This window comes from Octodon degus, unplaced genomic scaffold, assembly GCF_000260255.1.
Source record: "Octodon degus isolate 3935 unplaced genomic scaffold, OctDeg1.0 scaffold00158, whole genome shotgun sequence".
In the NCBI taxonomy this organism is placed as follows: Eukaryota; Metazoa; Chordata; class Mammalia; order Rodentia; family Octodontidae; genus Octodon; species Octodon degus.
In genome coordinates, this window is record NW_004524734.1 from 4152423 (window position 1) to 4163481 (window position 11059).

An 11059-nucleotide genomic window follows, 5' to 3' on the forward strand; every position below is an offset into this window, starting at 1 on the left:
GATTGACCCAGACTATCAAAAATTTATTACTCCACGATAGAGAAAAAAATGTACATAGAGTACAAGAAATCCTTTGGGGTATGTGTTGGTACATTGTGTCAACTTGGCTGAATCAGCTCCGGCATCCTGGGGGTGGGCAGTGCCCAGGAATTGAGAAAGGCTTCCTGCCCCCTGCCTGGTTTCCTGCTGCCCCGCCCTGCTTCCGTGGTGAAGTCCCAGTCTTCAGAGGAGCTTGATCTTGGCAGGTGGGCTACTTTGGAGCTCTGATCTTCACTGTGGAGCACTGGTCCTCGCAGTCAGCTCAGGAGGAAGAGAGAGGCTTGATGGACGCGGCTGCAGCTGCTGCTCCTCCTCTGCTCTCATTGTTCTCTGCCGCATGAACTGCTGTTGTTTGCCTTGGAGCCAGCGGAATATGGACTGAACCCTCCAGTAACTGTGAGCTAAATAAACCTTTCCTTCCTTCATTTTGAGTGTAGGGTATTTGTCTCAGCAACGAGTAAAAAGTAACTAAGCCAGGGTACCTCTTAATATTACCATGCCCTGTTATTAAAGAAAATAAAAACTACAATAATCTAATACAGTGACAAATGGTCCAGAGCCTTCAAAAACAAAGGTATGGATCACTCTACCAGGGGAAAAGCCAAGACCTGCTGAGATACTTGCTAAAGGCCAAAAAAGTACAAATTGGGTAGTAAAAAAAAGATAGTTCTAAATACTAGCTATGACCACACGAGCAGCTACAAAAAATATTATAAATGTGCTATTTCATCCCTATATGGTTCTATTATAATACTGGTAGATTTAATACCAGTTCTTAAGGATTATTAAACCTATGTAAATGTTAAAGTTATAAAATGATTAAACATAGACATCAAAGGAAAAAAATTCACCTATTTTGGTAAGAAAATTAGCGTGTTTCCATTTGCACACAGGATGTTACAACATATTAGGTGCAGTTATACACATCTTTGTCTTGACACTGGTTTAAAAAATATAGCTAGCTACCAAGTTGTGGTGGATTGCAGTAATTGATACATTGTGTGAACTTGAGAAGTTACAAGCCTAAATGGGCTCAGCAATTCCATGCCCTAGGGAGTGGAGGTCCCTTTCTAGGGCAGGGAGGACCCACCCGAAAGTGACTCAGCACTAAAGGGATATTAAAAAAGAACTGAGGAAGGATAGTGTGCCACTTCCTGGAGGAGCTGCAGTCTTTGCAGTCAGCTTGGATGTCCTCTCCTGGTTTCTAGTGCAGACTCTTAGGCCTCCGTCTTAGATTCTTGTCAGCCTCCCCTCACAGACTCGTCTGCCTTCTGTCAAAGACCCATCGGCCTTGTGATACAGGGTTCTGCAACTGCAGTGAGCTCTAGACCTTATACTGAATCCTTCAGTCTCCGGCGTGCAGACGACCTCTGCTGGTTTCCTCATCAGACGCTGTGGCTGCCCGCTGCAAGCCAATCTTATAATTTCTTATACATTTATGCATCTTATGTTGTATCTGTTTCTTGTGTTACATCTATCTGTTTCTCCAGTAAAACCCTAACTGATACAGACTTATAGTATTTTCATCTTTAGTTTGCTTTTAATTTTTAAAAACTCTTATTAAAGATCAGAAAGACGGGGCGAGAAAGGTGACCCTACAACAACAGCTTTCCTGTGCTGCAACCCAACAGGCTGAGCTGCTCTGGCGCAGCACTGTTTCCCTTCAGCTCTCACACACGGACACATGAACTGCTCCAGAAAGCACACTCAGTCACACGCATGTCCTGCATCCAGAGGGCAGCTCCTCTCTTGCAGGACATGAGCTTGGACCAGCCAGAGGAGGCTACTTTGTCAGATCTGAGAAGGGTGAGGGTGAGGGCCTAAGCGGTTCTGTGCATTCCCTACCCCAGTTACCATGATCTGGCTGCAAACTTCCCTGGAGAGCTGGCCACTCCTTCAGGTGATCTTTTCGAAATGAACCGCTCCTTCACCCAAATCTGGCCTGGGGTTTTGTGTCTGCAGGGCTGTATCACTATAGCCTGTTATAATTTCTGCCCTTCTTGCAACTGCCAGTTCCCAAAGGCCAGGAATTATGTCTTCTCTTTGTCATCATGATAACACGTGCTCAATAAACCTTCACTAAATTTGATAAAGGTTTAATATTTTAAAAAAGGTATTCTAAATAATCTGGCCTGGTGGTATATCTCAGTGGTAAGGTTTCTGCTTCCCATGCATAAAGACCTAGGTTCAACCTCCAGGATTAAAAATAAAAGTAAAAAATAAATACTTTTTATGGAAAGGTCTACAGGGTGTTCAGGGTCTCACTACTAGATTGGACTTATAGTGATCCCCCTGTTTACAGCCTCTGAAGAGCTGGGATTACAGGCGCGCACCATCATGCCCAGTCTCAACTGCTGTCTCAGCGCGCCCCAGGGGCAGGGCCGGCATGGCAGACCTGGGGATTGAACTCCTGGCTTCTGCACCTGCTTGCAGGTGCTTAATATGTTTTTTAAAAGCTAAGCTGAACACAGTGGTGCACACCTACAAATCCAGCACTCTTGAGAGACTGAGGCAGAAGGATTACAAGGGTGGGGCAACCTTAGTCCTGCCATACACCATGAACCACTCTCAGCATCACCTCCTTAATCTCACATCACATACCCGAGAATCAGCCACGTCATTTGAGTTCCAAATGATCGTGTGAGGCTTTGGGGGGCATCTAGGCACAAACCCTAACACACTCCGAGGCACGTTGTGGTAAAGCTCTCTGTTACAGAGTGTGTAATGTCACAGTGTTTGGAAGTGGAACCCTGGGAGATGATCTACTTGTGAGGACAGAGTTCTTGGTAATGGGAGGAGGACGGCCCTTACAAAAAGAGGCTCCTGAGAGCTGCCCACCCTGCCACCATGTGAGGATACAGCAAGAGAAACATGTATACATCAAAAATCAGGCCTTACAGCACACTACTGGTACCTTGATTCTGGAGTTTCCATCCTTCAGAATTATGAGAAATAAGTGTTTGTTGTTTATGAGCCACCTAATCGATGGGATCAGAAGCCCAAGTGACAAAGGCACTTGTATTTACAAGTCATCCTGGATAAGTGTGACAGCTGACTTCTCATCTAAGCATGTAGACCGAGAGACCATACGATGGCATATTCAGGCTGCTCAAAAGGAATGTAACCATGAACTCCATACTCAGAAAAGCGGCCTTGGAAAAATGAAGGCAAAATTAAGAAATTTACAGATAAAAACCAGAGAACGGGTTGCTAGTAAACCTGCCTTAGTAGAGACATGGAAGAGAGTCCTTCAGATTGAAATGAAATGACAGCGAGTGGACATGAAGTGCACATGAAGAAATAAAGAACACTGGTAAAGGCACCACATGATCAGAATGTAAAAGACATGTACAGTAACAGAATCCTTCTACATGATTTAAAAGATAAGATACAAAGAAGTAGCTTAAAAACTATGTTACTAGGCTTATAAAGACGTAACTTGTCTGACAATAACACACAAACTAGCAAAAAGGGGATGGAACTATATTGGAAAGATGTTTGTATATTATTAAATTTGTCGGTATTACTCTAAAATATGTTGTTTTAAATTAATTGTAATTTTTAGGGAAAATGCTATAGAATGTATTTTTAAAATATAGTAAAGAAACAACAAAGAATTAAAATGATGCTCTAGAAAATATCAAAAATGAAAGAAGGCAGAAATAGTGGCACAGAAGAACAAAGATGTAAGGTGGTAAACATATTCTGAGAATTGCACAATTTCATCATGGTGCAAATATCATAAAGTGACCTTCCAAAAAAATAAATAAATAAAGTGAACGTCCACAAACTAAGATAGCTCTGACATCACTTGGTGATGTAACTTATGCGACCACCATCAGAAACTGACAAACACAAACTTCAAAATGAATGGTAGGTCTAAATTGTACCTAATTTGTACTTAATCATACATCTTGTGACGACACTTTTGTCAGTGATGGATTGCGAATGTGATGGTGGTCTTGCAGGATTATACCAAGTGATGTCAGAGCTATCTTAGTTTGCAGGAGTTAGCTTCCTTAGCACAATGATAAAATTGCCTAACAATATATTTCTCAGAATATATTCACCATCCTACACAGAGACCACTATCATTTTACATCCATATTATTTCTCATTTTACTGAAAGAAGCTGTGTTCCAAGAACAAATAAATTCATTAAAAAAGAATATATTCACCATTAAGTGATGTATGAGTACATCTTACATGTAAATGGGTTAAATACTCCAATTAAAAGGCAGAAGTTAGGGCTGGGAGATAGCTCAGTGGGATAAGTGCCTGCCTGGCAAGCATACTATCATGAGTTTGATACCCAGTACAAAAAAAAAAAAGTTAAAAGGCAGAATTTGATAAAATGAATTATAAAACTGGGTACAGGAGATAGACTGTAAATTCAGAGGCTTGTGTAGATTGAAAGTAAAAGACTGGGAAATCAAAACCATTCAAACATTAACCAAAAGAGCGCACATGGCTGTACTACTACAGATAAAGGAGGCTTTAAGATGACATTTGTCTCTAGAGACATAAGGTAACATTTTGTAATGATCACACAATTAACACTGACCCTTGTGTCTAACTTTATTTTTGGAATAAATAAAGTTACCTTTTATTGAGTACAAAATTGTGAAGTTCCTTCCCAGAAGCAATATATCAAAATGTGCCAGCCAAAGGTGGTGGTGCATGCTTGTAATCCCAGCACCAGGGAGGCTGAGGAAGGAATTATTACCTTAAATTTGAGGCCAGCCTGGGATATATAGTGACAGCAAGTTCAGACCAGCATGAATTACATAATGAGATCCTGTCTCAAAAAAACTAAAAATAGATAAATAAATTAAATAATCCTCAGAAATGGCTTGAGAAGATATTTGATGATAATGTCAATATCCATCCTTACAGAAAATACTTTGGCTCTTGAATTCATTGAACTTTATCAATACTCTACTATCTTTGCAACTTAGAGCAGAGTATAGTGTTCTCTCTCAGGACTCTGTTCAGGGAGTCACTGAAGGTGGAGATTGATCACATATGCAGGAGTGAGGTAAGGCCAGTCTGAGAATAAGGAGCACCTGAGGCAGGCCACAAGAACAGGCTGCTTTAGTCAGAGAACACCAAGTCCTGAGAGAATCCATGCAATGGGTTGCTAGGCAAAAGGGGTGTCATGTGACATCAACTTGCCATATGTACAAAGAAAACCTCTACAGTGATTGAGCAGTCCTTTTCCTCACATCTGGAAGGAGGGCTCCACCTGACCTCAGCTTTCTTTCTCATCTTTACCTCTCGATCCTCTCACCATCCATCCCCTCAGGAACTATAAGATCCTGTCACCATCTACCCCACAGGAACTTTGTCTCTGAAATGTCTCTTAACTTTTGTTTCTTCTATTCTCCTCAGATATCTTCAGCCCTTGTTGAACCTCTGGCTTCTTATCATTTCCCTGTATCTGAGCTTCTTCAGTCCATGTCCTAAGGAAGAGTAGTTATTAAAACAATGAGAATACACTGCAAGACAAGGCCCAGAATAAGGGAGAAAAAAGTTGTATGGAAAGCCAGGTGTTGAGCACACAGGACAGGAAACCTCACCTCACTGACCTTATGCCATGTCTGCAGGCCCTCTGGTTGGTCTTCACCTCGCACTGTCCCTACAGCCCACCTCCAGCTTCCAGAGCAACACCCCACAGACCATGTTGCTCTCATCCCTGACAGTGGCATGGGCAATGTGGAGGGGAGATGCGTACAGAAGATGAAAAGCCATTCTTGCTTCTTCTCAGAGGAAAATACTTTACGAAGCTTCTCAAAGTCTGTGCAGTCATCAGTAAACACTGAGACATACAAGTTAGTTTTATTTGTCTACAGCAGTACAAAAAAATCACAAAATTTTCATTAAAATAAAAACTGAGAGCAATGCGATGCCACAAGGAGCTGCATACCTTAACCCACGAGGACATTTTAATTGGCACCATTTTTTTAGCTGGGCATCAAGCCTGGCATTAGACATGAATTTATGTTTTTTTCTTTCTGTATTTTAGGGAAGGGTCTACAGGGTGTTCAGGTCTCATTACTAGATCAGACTCAGTGATTCTCCTGTTTACAGACTCCCAAGTGCTGCGATTACAGGCGTGTGCCCCCACACCCAGTCTCAATCACTGTCTCAGTGCACCCCGAGCGGGTTGGGGGGGCTGGCACAGCAGGCCCAGGGATCAAACCCCCAGCCCCTGTGCTTGCTTGCAGGCACTTTAATCCACTGAGCTATTTGGCCAACCCCTAGACATGAATTTATGAATCCATGTGCTCCCATAGCTTCAACACCGTTTTTTATTCTCTTTATTACTTCCTGCTTCTTCAATCTAGGCTGAAACAAGGAGAGGGCTTTCTCCCCATGTCAGGCCATCTACACCTGTGGAATTTTTAGTTACGCTTTGCCTGAGCTAACCAAGGCCTCACCGTTGCTCAGCAACCTAAAGAACTCATTTCCCTTTTCTTGATCTCTTTGACTTCTCCCTATTGGCTGCCAACCCTTCTCTTTTGTGCACTTTTCTAGTAAATAAATTATAGGCTTGAACATAAATAACCATAAAGAATGAAGAGATTTACTGGCGTTATGTAACTAGCTGCTGACAATGTTAGGACCAAAAACCAGAACTTCTGGCTCTACTTTCAAAATGCCCATGCTTCTGGGTCATGTGAATGAGCTGCAGTCATCTGTGACCTCAGGTTTTCTTTCTTTCTTGCTGTTTATTTTTAATTGTTTTGAGTTTCCTGTCTTTCTTATTGTGTTTTTTCTCTCTTGCTTCAAGGAAATCACTGTTCCTGTAACTACTGAACTCAAATCTCTATGGGCGCTGTTTTCAAGTGGTAGGGCCAGCAGCATTGAAGAGCTGGCGGGTGCCAGGAAGGGGTGTATAGACCCAGCATCAAATGACAGTTAGTCACACAGACTGTGGCTTTAGTGGATGTTCTGTCAATCCTCTGACAAGGAAAATGTCTTGTGTTCAGTTTAACACTCTTCTACCATGACCCATCTCCTTCAGCAAAGTGTAGCTACCCTCATGAGGCTTGGCACACCCTTCTCTAACTAGAATTTAATGCTATTGTTCGTTTTTGTTGTGGTTCATTTCCTGTACAGAAAATGACGCTGATTTGCCGCTTTGAGTTTTCTTTTTAAGTAAACAGTAAATCTTCTTTAAAATGAAACATTACATAAATAATGTTGTCTTAGTTACTTTTTCATTACCAAGATACAATACCTGACAACTGTAACTATAAAAAAAAAAAAAAGTTTACTTTGGTTGTTTGAAGACCTTTCCATCAATCATTGACTAGCTCCAAGGCAGGGTGGGATGGCAGAGGGGGCTGGCAGAGAAACTGCTCCAGGTAAGATAGGCAGGAAGCAGGGGAAAAGGAGGAATAAGCAGTCCGGGTCACACCTGTAGCAACCCTCCTCTTCCCACCAGGCTGAATCTCCCAACACCCAGCTGTAAAGCCATCAGTAGACTAATCTAGTATCATACATCCACGATCCAGTCACTTCCCCAAAGGTCCACCTCTGGGTCCCACAAGCTTTGTCATAGCACCTAGATCTAAACCATAACAAGTATACAGTGGGTCTCTGAGTTATGACTGGTCTCACATATGAACAACTTGGACTATCACCAGAATTTTAGGTTTAACTTACAACCAAAGTCTTGAGTTATGACCCAAATACCAGCCACATGTATAGTTATAAACAAATTTCTGCACTGCCAGAAAAGCATAGGTAAGCTTACGTAAGCATCGGAGCCCAGACGCACATTTGTGGATGTGATTTCATTCAGGACTTTATATAATTGCTGCAATTACTGCTATCAGTAATGGCCACTAAAAAGCTAGAAAAGAAGCCAAGGAAGGGAAAGTAAAGAAAGCAATCATAATTGAAAGAAGGAAAATGTGGGAAAATATGAGAGTTGTGTTTGGGTGACCAACCTCACTAACATGGAGAGCATCCATCCTGACAATCTGACAGAGAAAATTTACTAATTTCTGCTACTGAAATTAGTAAATCATGATCAATGGTGTTAGATGAGGTAGAAAGGCTATTCTTAGTGTAGCTAAACGAATGGCAGGTGACAGCCTGGGTCTGTTCATTTGTGAAAAAGCTCAGGGTCTAAATGCAGATCTCCTAAAAGATAACCCACTGAGTGACAATGGTGAAACATTTTGTGCCAGTTAGGGAGGGTTTCACAATTTTAAAGCAAGAAGTGGGGTCTGCAGCGTAGCTAGGCATGGGAATGCAGCCAGTCCTGATAAGAGAGCACCTGCAAATTACTTACATCACTTCAAAATGCTGACACAGACAAATGGCTTTTGTCCTCATCAAGTTTTCAACCTTTTCTGGAAGAAAATGCCCAGGAGAACATGCATTACCCAGTAAGAGAAGCAAATGCCAGACCACAAGCTCGTGAAGGACAGTTGAATCCCAATTTTTTATTCTTTACAAGATCTGCATTTAGCCTGAGCTTTTTCACAAATTACAGACCAAATTTTACTCTGTCAGATTTTCAGGATGTATGCTCTCCATATTAGCGAGGTTGGTCACCCAAACACAACTCTCATATTTCCCCACATTTTCCTTCTTTCAGTTGTGATTGCTTTCCTTTCCTTTCCTTTCCTTTCCTTTCCTTTCCTTTCCTTTCCTTTCCTTTCCTTTCCTTTCCTTTCCTTTCCTTCCTTGGCTTCCTTTCCAGCTTTTTTTTTTGGGGGGGGCATACTGGTAGCAATAATTGTAGCAATTATATAAAGCCCTGAGTGAAATTATATCTACCAGCACGTGCATCTGGGCCCGGACTGATGCTCATGTAAACTTACCTATGCTTTTCTGGCAGTGCAAATCTTCATTCATAACTATATGTGTGACTGGCATTTGGGTCACAACTCAAGACTTTGGTCATAATTTAAGCCTAAAAATTTTAACATTGCTATGTGCCAATGTGAGTGGTGGCCTCGAGATAAAGCCTCTCTTGGTTTATCACTCTGAGACCCCTTGAGTGTTTGGAAAACATAACATCATGAAGAACAGGCTAGGGGTCTTGTGGAGATCTAATGCAAGTCTGGGTAACAAGCATGTTTTCTTGAATGGATCAGGGAGGCTTTTGTTCCAAGGACTATCTAGAAGACAAAGGTTTACCAATCAAGGCTTTCCTCATGATGGACAATGAGATTAGGAAGAATTGGCTGAAGAATTCCCATAACTTCAGTTGAGTTTATTCCACCTAATACAACTACTCTACTGTAGCCTATGGTCCAGCAGGCTTTAATACAACTTTAAGAAGCTGTACACCAAGGAACTGTTCCTGAAATGCTTCCAGATGTTCTCAGATACTGATTTAACCCTTAGCAAGATCTGGAAAGAACATTACAATGTCCTTACCCATGTGGGATAATTAAGCCTAGGCAATGTCTCCCTAAGGACACTGAGATCTGCGTGGAAGATAGTGTGGCCTAAAATTGCACAGGAGAGACTTTGAAGGTAGTGTAGAAGAGCCTGAGTCTTCCACTGATCCTGAGATTAATGACACCATCACTAGAGCAGAGAGCATAGACTTGAATGTAGACAGTGGTGACATTGAAGAACTGGTGGGGGGACATTCAGAGAAACTGCCTTCAGAGGAACTTCAGGCACTTCAGGCTCAGCAACAGACAATGGCAGCAGAGGAGCTTTCTGAAGAGGAGGGACAGTATCAACAAGCATCGCAACAAAGTTCTTCTGAAATAAGGAAATCCTGAAAAAATGGACAGGGCCACAAACATTTGTAGAGAAGGCCCACCTAGACAGAAAGCCAAGCATTGCGTGTATCTGCGTAATGATGGTGTCATCTCGTACTACAGAGCAGTCAGTGTTAAAGAAAAGAGAGAAACAGACAACCTTACACCAGTTTTCAGTTCTGAAAAGATTGAGATATAGTGAACCAGAAGCAGGTCCTAGTGGGCTGTAGATTCTCCCAAGGAGAGGACAGACACCAGAGAGCTAGATTCCTGGTGTTCTGAAAGAAGAAGACTCTCCTTCCAAACAATAAGCACCATCCACTTCATCCTCCCTTCCTGCAAACCAACGATGTCAACTTGAATGGTGAGCACAGTGTGAAATAGTTGTTTCTGGCAAGCGACACACATTTTATAACTTTTTAGTGAACACATTAAGAAAAATTAATGCTATTTCAGGTATATTATGCACCTTATAAACCCCCCTTTTATTATGAAAAAGTTAAGGGGTGCTTCGGGAGGTTCAGAATACATTATGGGTATTTCCATTATTTCTTATGGGAAAAAGTCTTGACTTACAACCAACTTAAGTTATCAGCCCTGGCAAATGGATTGAGTCCGTAGGTCAATGGTCCACTATAAATGGTGACAAATAATAGTTTAAATGACCATATATTAAAATAGCTAAAAGACGTGCAGGGGGAATCATGAATGTTGTGCTCAAGTGATCAATCTGGCAAGCATCATACTGGTGTAATATATTACAAGTAGTTGATTATGACAACCTTGGCTTCTTCTAAGACTACAAAGGATGATCAAGGGTTAGGATAACTCTCCTGACTGCTCATTTCCTCTTGTGTCTTAGATGACTCAGATCTTCCTTACTTGATGCTGTGTTTTTGACTTCTGAATCTCAGAATGTTGTTTCTAATGGTGCTGCCCTTAAATTGCTACGATTGAGCTTTGTTTCTCTGAACACACCCAAACCTTCAGGAATCTATGTTCTACTTTGGCCTGTTGCTTTCAAATTAAGAGAGTTTTTCCTTCTCTGGAAGTAACAACAGCTGATAGCTTCTTTTTTTCCTCATTAAACTGTTTTAATGGGTCTCAAAATTCTGTGACAGATTTTTGGTCAAGTTGTTTCCATTAAAAAGTATTGATTTTAAAAACTAATAACTTTAAAATTGCCACACACAAAAAAGTGGTCCACAAAACATTCTCCTTTCCTTCTGAAGGTTTTACATTGCATTGTTATCATTAACCAGTCTTTCACTATTAAACTTAAA

General features: G+C 41.4%; 1 protein-coding gene across 3 annotated transcripts in view; it reads left to right on the forward strand.

Moving 5' to 3' along the window:
- The window catches only part of Nsun7 (NOP2/Sun RNA methyltransferase family member 7), an 89516-nt gene that overhangs the window by 1737 nt on the left and 76720 nt on the right, over positions 1–11059 (forward strand). The window lies entirely within an intron of this gene.